This window comes from Rattus norvegicus, chromosome 15 (assembly GCF_036323735.1).
Source record: "Rattus norvegicus strain BN/NHsdMcwi chromosome 15, GRCr8, whole genome shotgun sequence".
Taxonomy (NCBI): domain Eukaryota; kingdom Metazoa; phylum Chordata; class Mammalia; order Rodentia; family Muridae; genus Rattus; species Rattus norvegicus.
In genome coordinates this window covers 12,373,584-12,384,920 of record NC_086033.1, presented here as the reverse complement: position 1 = coordinate 12,384,920, position 11,337 = coordinate 12,373,584, and the positions used below count along the sequence as shown (strand labels likewise).

The window sequence follows — 11,337 nt, the reverse complement described above, 5'->3', positions numbered from 1 at the left end:
CTACCTGGGCAGGAACCTGGAGGCAGGAGATGATGCAAAGGCCATGCTGATAACGGCTTGTTCTTCGATGTTTATTCAGCCTACTTTCTTATGGCAATAGGAACATCAGCCAATGGATGGCAGTGCCCACAATGGGCTGGGCCCTTCTCCATCAATCACTAATTAAGGTTAGCCTTACAGGTCTGCCTATAAGGGGATCTTACAGAAACATTTTCTCAACTAAGATTCTTTCCTCTCAGATGACTTTAACTTGTGTCAAGTTGATGTAAAACTATCCAGCACAGGGTTCTTATATAACTGAATTCCACTCATCCCTAAAGGTTTTGCCTTGTGAATTCCTTACTTTACCTGTCCATCATCCACAGCTATTTCTCTCAGCTTCCTGGACTCATTATTTACATCAATTGGGGCACTAATCCATGATACCGGATACTTGTCTGTCGGTCTACAGCTATATTTTAAATGCAGATTTCAAATTCTTTGAAGAATTTTATGTGTGGTTTCTGCCCTGTAGTTTTGGTGAGTCTCTTATAGGTTTGAAGTATGTGTGTGTGGGTGGGGGGTGGAGGGTGGGGGAGGTATACTTGTGGATGGGTGCCCATGCATGCTCACTATTGCAATATCTATTTCATTTTTTTATTATACCAGTAAATTCTCACCCCGCAAAACACCACACAGTGAACTCAGAACCAATTGATATTCATATAAACTGCCCACCTAGATAAGAAAAATTGTTCTGTAATTATCCACCCTTTGTAAGATACCTGCCTTACCTGTGGCTATTTAAAGCCATGTAGAATCTGGATCATCTTTCTCTTCCTCCATCTTCCTTCCTTCCTTCCTTCCTTCCTTCCTTCCTTCCTTCCTTCCTTTTCTCTCTGTAGCAATAAGCTATTTCAAAGCAATGCATATCATGCAGTTAAGTTGTGCACAGACTGTACTATTCAACAGGTAATGTCTAGGAAATGCCACATTCTGTGATATTTGAAGATGACAATGTACAAATTACCTATATTAAAGCAACATATGGTTAACCTTGGAAAACCAGTGTAGGCATCAAATGGAGTAACTGATACTTATGTGACAAAGTGAGAACATGAGAACTCTAGTGGGAGCAGAAAAGAATCAGCAAAAGTACAAGTAACAGAGGGAAGAGGGGATTGACACCGCCACAACAGTAGAAAGAAAAATCGCCAGAGACATCTAAGGACAGATTTGGAGATTTGAGGAAAGACTCCCATATAATTTATCAGATGACAGCTACAGTCTTAATCATACAAGCAACATATAAATGAGTAGCAAAACTAAAAGCCTGAACAAAAGGCAGGCAAAGGGATCAAAGTTGTTCAAATTTTTAAAAAGTAACATGCAAGAATAAACGGCCAGCACCCAAGATTGTCAAGGAAATGTAGATTTGAGCCATGCTGATCTATCATCCCACACCTTAGGATGGCTAACAGGAAAAAGCCAGAGCATAAGAAGCCCTGGAGAGGATACAGAGCAAATGGAGACAGTGCACACTGTTGGAAGGTTGTCAATCAGTGCTGTCATTATGTAAAAAAATCTTAATCCTTTTGAAAGCCAAAAATAGACCTACTATGTAATTCAACTGGTGAGCATACATCTAGCAGAAAGGAGATATCAGTGTGTCTAAAAGACATCTATATGTCTCTGTTCATGGAAGATCTATCTACCACAGACAGTCCAAGGGAAATGGCCTACATGGCTTTTGACATGTGCACATGTGCACGTCATGTATGCACAAGCATACACATAACCTGAACTGTTCAACCCTATTAAGAAGGGCTATGCTTACATTGGTAGCATGGATGACCTAAAAGTAAGTTGTGCTAAGTGAAACAGGTCAGGAATAGGAAAACAAAGCCTGAATTCTCTTCTCACAGAAGTGATGACTGTACAAAGGCTCGACCATAGAAAGACAGCACAAAGTAGTTGCTACAAGGGATGGGAGGCTTGGAAATCAGAGAGCTGTGTGCTAATGGCACATGCATTCAGATATGAGGTAACATATCTGATCCATGCTCAAGATCTGTATCCGTGACACAGCACAATGTTAATGACGATGAACTCTCTGATTTACATTTATCTAGTGAGTGGGTATTAAGTGTTCTCATCCAGAAAGCTAATGACAGGCACTGATCAGATGGGCACTTAGATTGACTGGAGAAATAATTACACAAGGGAGTCGTGTATCCAAGTATCATGACAAATGCTGTCAAGAATACCTCCAGAAAAGGGACTCCACAGGAACACCAACAAAGTCAACTAGCCTGCACCCAAGGAGGCTCTGAGAGTCTGAACCACCAACCAAAGAATGAGCATGGGCTGGACCTAGCCTCCACCTTCCCCCCACACACATAGGTAGCAATTGTGCAGCTTGGTCTTCATGTGGGTCCTCCAAGAGCTGGAGTAGTGCCTGTCCCTGAATCTGTTACCTGCCTGTGGATCCCATTCCCCTAACTGGGCTACCTTGTCTGGCCTCAGTGGGAGAGGATGTGCAGTGACTTGATGTGCCAGCCTGCGTTATATCCAGGAGCACTTCCCCCTTCTTAGAGGAGAATGAGGGGGGGAATCTCTGTGAGGGGATACTGTAGGAGGGGGGGCTGATATTGGGATATAAAGTGAATAAATAAATAAAAAAGAATATCTCCATAATACTGAGAAAATACAAAGAGACAAAAGAGAAAATCATTGACCCACAGTGTGGAACATCTCTCTGGAACTAGTAAAGCTTTGTGGTGCCTCCATGGATCCCATGGCTGAAGCCTTTTGGTACAAGGAGCATGGTTTTCTGCCCAATTGCTGATTGGCGTTGACCCAATTCCACGAGAACTGCAACAAATCTCTAGGAATTTAGCAAACTTCCTTATCTGGAGTCCCAGTTTGAGAAACCAGAGAGAGTAGCCTAAAAATGTTTTCGTAAAAATTGAAGCTTGAGAGAATTGCTCGGCAAAGCCAGAAACCATCACAGAGCCTTGAGTTCTGATTAGGAAGATGGTCATTAGGAAACTTTCATGTTCAAGATCAGCATGGAGGTGGCAATGATGCTATTACCCTGTGGACAGAAGCTTTTCCACTCCTCAGCAGCATCCATTTACTCTCAACTTGGGTGAAATTAAACTGACAAGACTACATTCCTCTTCATAGCTGAACAGCACGTGTCTGTGTGCAGAAGTGCACAAAGAGCATGCGCAGGGCCCAGAGGGTGGGGGTAAGGATGGGGGTGGCTGATGGGCTTTATCAGTCAGTTAATGGACACTTAGGCTGTTTCCCAATCCTAGTGTTTCTTGAGCTTCTGGAAGGTCTACTTTTAACTCACAAAAAATTTATTTTTTAATTTTTGAGAACTCTCCATACTTTTTTCCATAGTGTCTGAGTTGTGTTTAGGAGATTCCTATCTGTACTCTGGATGCAGATAGAAGGCACTTTGTTAACACTTAGACTAATCTTGGGCATTCTGTAGATTATTCCTGAGTGACCATGCAGTGAAGTACAAGGCAACCTGTGTGTGGAGTGTTGGGTTCATCCATCCAAATTAATCATCTCCTTCTGTGATGGGTATTGTGAGGTAATGTTTGTATTTTTGGAGGAGTTTAGGGCTCAGATTGGTAGGGAATGTGCCCAGTGTGCTGCAGTCATAGCTGACAAATGACTGTGTTCCCTTGGTCTGTTGGCTTCTGCCTTGAACTGTGCACCAAGCTATGTTACTTAACTGCTGTTGTGTAACAAATTGCTGTAACTCTTACCAGATAAAAGTGACATGCTGATGACTTCTCTCAGACACCAGAAGCTGTGCAGACATGCTACTCGGGTCTGGAGATATCCCGAACGTTCACTGAAGAAGACCAGTAGCCATTTGTGGAACTTCAGGAAGCTCTGTCTCTCAGTACCTATGCCTGTTCACAGTCAAAAGGTGGCTTCCCCAGAAAGAATTAGCAGAGGGAGTGGGAGGGAGAAATGCTGGGGTAGAAAAGTGGGCAGGAATGGAGACAGACAGAGAGACAGAGAGACAGAGGCCAAGAGAGAGTTGCAGGCTAGAGTCAAAAGTTACTGCCTTGGAGGGAGCTCACCGCTGCCCTGGTCAAGGTTTCCTTCGTCCCTACTGTGGCATACCTGAGTTCAGAATGTCCAGTGCTGTGGTTGTTGTTTTGTTGTTTCTTATTATTTCCTTTTCTTAACACAGATACCACAGAAAAGAGAGGACTACATAAAATTAATTCCGCTTGTATCCTTCCAAGTCCTTTGCACAACTTTGGATATAATAAGGGTCAGGGTATAATCCTTACTAGACAGGGCAAGAACTAGACACACACCTGCCTACAGAGTAAGTGCTATTTTTTTTCTGCCCATGGCAGGTCATTATCTTGCTTCTGAGCAGAAAACTCTATGAAGAGAGAAAGTGAAGAAATGAACCATAAATGTTGGAGTAATTCCACAGTATACAAATAATAAAGTCCTGCTGTTCCTTACTTGGATCCATACCCAAAATTGCACTTGATCCTTTTAAAAATAGCAGTGGGAGACTGGAGTGTTTCTAAGACAGGAGTGTTGTCTTTGTTTTTAACATGAGTAACTATGGCGATGAAACCTGTGGGGGCTGATGCACTAGGTATGGCGGCTAAGCAGGGAAGAGGCAGGGGCTTCCGCCTGGAGTTCTAGAAAGGGGTTTTTTATTCATTCATTCTTCCAAGTCACACACATCGAACCTTTATCATTAGCATTTTGGGGTGCTATAAAAATAACAGAGTGCAGGCCTTGCCCTACAGAAATGTGATGGTATAGAATAGACTGCTTTCTCCAGATGTAGCAGACCAACATGGTCTCCAAGTTTATTCATTCATATGCCAATTATCCATGTCTCAAGCACTATGTAAGATTCTGCTTTGGTAACAGCTGGTAGAAGCAAGGTTTGCCTTCCAGGGCCCACAGTCTGTGAGAACCATGTCTAAAGTTGATCAGAGTATGAGGAGAAAGAAATGGGTAAAAATGGTAAGGAAAAGCCTGTCTCTACTGTTTTCAATTTTTTCATCTTCTTTCCTTCTCCCATTCCCCTGTCCCCCACTTTGGGAGGTGGAAAGTCAAAAGTTACCAGAGAAATGGAGACGGCAGTGAACACATGGGAGGTACCTAGGAGATTGCTCCTTGAAGTTTTTAGGGGTAAATCCTATTTATGGCAAAATGTGCAGAATAAACTGTCTCCACTATGGCATCCTGTAGAGTGTCCATCACTGTTCATGTCAGATCCCAGCTCATCAAAGAAGTTCAAAGGGATGAAAAGCTCTCCAAGTTATTATTGGAACTGGAGGAGTAGGAGTTTGCAACTGGACCTGGTGACTCTAAGGACCTTCACTAAACCTGCTCTGACTCTCACAGGCTGGGGTTTCTGCACTGGGAGGTGTGGTGCTTCAGGGTCTAAACATTGGCTCTGGAGCCAAGTGTTCAGAGTAAAGTCCCCATTCCAAGCGTTAGGCAGTCATGTGACATTGGACGGTGAGCCCTAGTTTCCTTAATTATAAAATAGGGCTAAGAAAGCATACCTTACTTTATAAGGAGAGGCCAGTCATCCCAGGGTGAATATATGCAGAAATGAGATAATGCGAATGAAACTCAATGCTATTCCACTGCAGTGAGCTGCAGGAGAGATAATGAAAATCATTTTCTAATATGAGGGGAATGCAATTCGCTTCCACTAGCACAATGCCTGAGGCAACCAGCACAGTGCTTCCAGGCACTGGTCTGTACCTGAGCTGTAAAGTCCCTACAAGTGCAATAGATGTTTTATGGGACAGGAAACCCAAGAAACTATAGGTTCCAAGATTGCAGTCTCAGTGTGGCAGTGAAAAAAAGACACCTAGGGTGCTGGTGGCTTCTGCTTCAGGAAAGGTCTCTGGCCAGAACTCTTGGTGTCAGCATGTTGTCAAATATTCAAGATGGCGACATTCAGGTGCATTTCTATTTAAGTGTGTCTTGAACATTGCAATACATAGCTATAAAAATAGTCATCTTTACTGCCTTCCTCGTTAACTACTCATGGCTAGTTCAGTGACCCTGAGGCAGTTGTAGAATTTCCATAACTTGGTATTCTCAAAGATATGATACTGATTGAATCTCCTCAAATACTGTTGCCACTATAAATTATGTGTAGAAAAGAACATAATACTCAGTAAACTTTTGCTACCTCTGGCGTTGTGATTGCTATATTGTTCTGCAATCATTCCCTCACATGGGGTTCAACTCTACTAGATTGAATGGTCTATAGAGATAGGGCAGAAGATGACCTATATGTGGGTTCACCTTGATGTGACTAGAGCTTCCTTGATCGATAATCACCAAGATAGCTCCAAGGTAACTCCTGCCAGGCTTTCCACGTAGTTTGTTAGCAAACTATAGATAGATAAAAGTCATTAAAGTGGTGGGTAAAGCCTGGCTTCTGGGACATGTCTGACAATGACATCAGCTGAAGATGAGCTAGATACATTTCAGCCAGGATGACATCATTTTTTCTCTAACCCATAAGCTTGCACTTTTTATGACCCAGATCACAAGTACTCCAATAGATCTCTTTGAAATCCCAGGTTTATCTGTCCCTATTTCTTCAGTCACATGGCACCTTGGGACTAATTCTCATGTATTAGAATTGTACTTTTATAAGATACTTGTCACAGTAGAACACTAGTCTTCAACCCGTGGGTCATCACCCCTGGGCAGGGTCCAAAGACACTTTCACACTTAGGGGCTGCCTAAGACCACCAAGACACTAGGAAACACAAATAATTCCATTATATTTCACAACATTAGCAAGATTATTGTTATGAAGTAGCAACTAAAGTAATTTTATGGTTTAGGGTCCCCATAACATGAGTAACTGTATTAAAGCGTTGCAATATTAGAAAAGTTGAGAGCCACTGGTGTGGCAGATAAAGAATCCGGGAAAGGGAATAACACTCGAAATGTATATAAGAAATACTCAAGTTTAAAAAAAAGAATAAATCAACACAGAAAAGCCATCCAGTGATCTCAGTCTATTAAAGTAAGAAGCAGGCATGCCAGGGAAATTTTCTGGAGGAAGAAAACTGGACTGAAATACAAAGAATTCAGAATTGATTGCCAGACAAGGAAGACCCAGGTTCTGCATACCTGCAAAAAGGCAAGTTGCAGAGAGAGAGAGAGAGAGAGAGAGAGAGAGAGAGAGAGAGAGAGAGAGAGACCAGAGTATTCATTAGAATCATTACCAGAGACCAGAGACCAGAGAATTCATTAGAATCATAGATGTGTGTAGCACATTTGAGGTCAGAAGTCCCATGTCATGTAATGTGAACTCTTGCCTCAGTGTAGAGGTTCTGAACAGACCCTGCCAGAATCGGCTTCACAGTTCTTGCTAAAGCCGATCATGTAATGTAGGGGAGGATCCAGTGCATTAGCATGCTTGACAAGTGCTCTACCTTGAAGATGTATCCCCAGGCCTTTCCTAATTATTCTTGAGGAAGTATCTTAGTCACCAATGTTGGCCTCACGTTTGCAATACTCCCACTTCAATCTCTCAAGTAAGAGAGATTGCAGCATGTATGTCTACTGCATGTGCTCACACTGCATATGCTGCTACTGTATGTGCTGCCATTGCATGTGTTGGACTGTATGTGCTGCCACTGCATGCACTGCCACTACATGTGCTGCTACAGCATGTGCTGCTATGCATGTGCTGCTACTTCATATACTGCAACTGCTTGGGCTGCCACTATACGTGCCTTCTTCACTGTCTACTTCTTCTTTGGACAGACTTACCATTTGTTTAATCAATCAATTCTCCCTGTTGTAAAAAAACCTCTTATTATTTGGTGTAAATGTAAGATAATGAAACAAGTACGTAAGAAGAAGCCATTTTAATAATCTCTTGCTTGATATTTTACCTGCTGAAGTTTCAGAACAGAGATAATGGATGTTAACTAATGGCGGAAACCAGTAGATTTCAGTGTTCATAAATCCCATCTACAGCTAGGTCTTTATCTTAAAGCATGGAGAGAGATCTGGAGGGAGGCAGCTCTGACAGCCTGGCAGGAAGTGTCGTCATCAATGTGAAACTGAGACATGCGGGAAAGTACCTATATCTGGGCCACCGAGTAGGTATTAATTACTTTTAAAATCACTGGGTGCTAATGGCAAGGTTCGCAAAGCCCTATGGTAAGCATTCCTTTTGTTAATCCTTCCCTATAAATAAACAACAACACTGGGAGATAGGGCAACTGGAGTTTCTAATTTGATTGCTGGGCTGAATCTTAATTGTCAGACATTCTCTGTTTTACCTCCTTTGGTATCACAACATTAGGGTCAGTAAATGTCTTTATATACATGGTCTTTTCTTGACTGTTTTTAGTTAGTGTGGTATAAATTGGTAATGTAAAGAAAGCAGCCCAGAGAGTAGTGCACAATGATAGTAGTGGAGCATCGGTGATGGTATGGAGCTCCAATGATGGTTGTGGTCATGGAGCACAAGTGGTTGCATGGAGCACCAGTGATAATACTGGAGCACTAGCGGTTGCCATGGAGCACCAATGATGGCAATGGAGCACCAATTGCGGCTACAACCGTGTAGTCAAAAGTCCAAATTGTGAAACCAGCACAGCAACTGGCTGCTCAACAGCTGGAGGACTCAGCCAAAGGGTTCCCAGGTGTCTATGGCAGGAAGAGGATAGTGAATTAGAGGAATAACAAGAGAGGGCAGAGGGCTGAGATAGCAGTGATCCAGAGAAAAAAAATTCAACCCATCATAGCCAGAAAATCCCAGAGAGCTACCAAGCCTGAAGGACCAAGGGTCTCAGACACCATATGACAAGAGCTCCGATTCTGGCTGCTGCTAAGGGTTGGACAATCTCTATACCACACAAGAGCTAGGCCATTTGTCAAACTAAGCATGCCAATACCTGAGGTCTTCTTGAGGATTATAGTACTACAGCTGGCTGCCTGCAGCTGCTGTCATATACTGAAGGCTATAAAAGTTGCCCAGGCACTTGAAGAGCTTCTCCTTGCATACCTGTGCCTTCTATCTGGGTAAACAAAGAATGCTGTTAGAGCTGATTGGCACCAGGATGAAGGAAAACTCTTGAAAAGGTTTAGAGGAGTTTATACCTTTGGAGCATCTTTCTGCCTCTATTGTGGATTAGAATTTACAGAAGCAGACTGGGTTTCTAGGAATCAGGAGGGAAACTGTTATAGCTGAGGTGACAAGGACGGAGGTCTGACTGAAGAAAAGTGTATTGTGTTGGGAAAAGAAAAGTAATTGGTGGACCCTTTAGAATGTAGTGGTTATGGTCAATAACTGATTGAACAAGGACCCTGAGATGATGGTGATGTGATATAGCAGATAAACCACAGGTAATGTCTTCTCTTCTCTGGATTGGACTGGCCACATTTGCCCAGACTCCCTGACCATTTCAACTGCTTCCAATGGTTCAGAACACCAGGGCATGTAAGTCACACTTTTCAACTTTGTCCTTATTAAGGTTATAATTATGGCAAATAGACTCAAGAAAGAAAAGCCAAATTATGTTTTATTCTCAATAATAAATGATGCGCAGTTGAAAACTCTTTAAAGAAAACTCAAGTGCAAGAAAAATGACACTTCGAAAATTCACACAGGAGGAGGTTTGTAGAGTCCAGGGACTATCAGATAATCTTGCTTGTAGTTAGTATTTCAGTGAGGTAAGAAACTTATGAAACAAGCAAATGTCTGAATCTTAGATCATTTCTTAGTGTTTCCAGAAAAACAATTTTCTTGGCCCCAGGTGGCTCAGCATCAGTCATAAACTCTTCCTTTGAGTTATTGGTAGAGGTTGTCCAAGAGACTCCCCACAAATTATAAACTACTGTTATTAGCCTCAGTTGCTCCACAGAGATAGGGCCACATTGCTAAAGACACCATGCACTCAGAGAGAAATCATTAGCCATCACAGTAGAATCCCTGCCCTTTCCTGAAGGATCAGTGGGCATTACATTGACTGCCGTATCCAGGAAATGATTCTAGTCACCTTAGCTCCCTGCTTCAGATGACAATCACAGCTATAAGCACAAGCAGGGAACAGCTAGTGAGCTAGTTCATATCAAGTTGTAAATGGCTAGAAGAAGATTATCTAACTAGAACCAGAAATAGCTTGTGAGTCTCAGATCTTAGAGATTTAATTTGAGATAAAGAGTGCCCTGTTTCCTTCCTATGAGACTTAAATGATCAGGCCACAAGACTTTAAAGTTCCACTGATTGGGTGAGGCTTAATGACAAAGGACATGAATCAGGATTTAGAAAAGGGGAGCTCTGTTTAGGGAGATGGAAAAAGGTATCTACTAAGGGCAAGAGTAAAATAATGATAAGAATGTCTGAAAAAGTAACAGGAAGTGACTATTAATTATCTACCAAAAAAACTATAATACACGTAAGTCTGTTTAGAAATAAATGTATATGGTTCAAATGGAATTTTCTCCACTAGGCTAACAATTATCCTTCAAAGAGCCAAAGACCATATGATAAAACTACCAACCACGGGATGTGAAACCTTCCTTTGATCTGTTGGCCAAGAGACTTTCCCCAAATTGCAGACTTGTTATTGCCCCCGATAGCCCACAGAGTTAAGTCCCTATTGACGAAGATGCAACACATTTCAGATGCATGGCCTCAAGTGTCCTGAGTTTCTCCCTCTGAGGACTCGCTTTCATGGCATGAGAAGGCACCATAAAAACTTCCGAAGGAAGGAGACGAACAACAGCCCTAGCAAGCTATGATGTCTATTCACCACAACAATAGCCAGCATGGCATGACAACCCTACTTGTACCAGGAGTTGATTGTAACAAAAAGTTCTTCAGTCAGATCTAAGACCTGCCTAACAAGAGGGAAAGCATGTCGGCTACTAGAAACCTATCCAATTAGGGTGAATGAAGTCATGGATCCTGGAGAAGAACCTACAACTACTTTACTAAACCAGCATAACCCCTAACTACATGCTGTACATGTGTACAAGCATGTGTCCTTGTATCCACAGATAAATGTAGTACTCATCCTTCAATAAGAAAACTGTTTACAACGTATGGAAGCCAGTACAAAAACCCTACAGCCAATCAAACAGCAGATTTGTGGAATTCAGTCCCAATGGCTAGATTTAGCTGCAAAATAATCTTGAACCCTAGGCTCAGGGAACATTATGGAAGAAGGGGGAGAAAGATTAAAAGACCCAGAGGATCATGAAGTTTTCTGTGAGATTCTGTCTTCTAGTACCATCAGAAGCTACATCCATAAAATCTCATCAATGTCACTGTCTAAACATGATCCGGAC

The 11,337-nt window shown here is 42.2% G+C and overlaps 1 long non-coding RNA gene across 1 annotated transcript in view; it reads left to right on the top strand.

Moving 5' to 3' along the window:
- Positions 1–599: 599 nt before the first annotated feature.
- The window catches only part of LOC108352885 (uncharacterized), a 52,983-nt gene continuing 42,245 nt past the window's right edge, over positions 600–11,337 (top strand). The window contains exon 1 of the long non-coding RNA XR_001841283.3: positions 600–11,337. This exon is cut by the window's right edge and continues 22,198 nt beyond it. This is a non-coding gene — a long non-coding RNA (uncharacterized LOC108352885).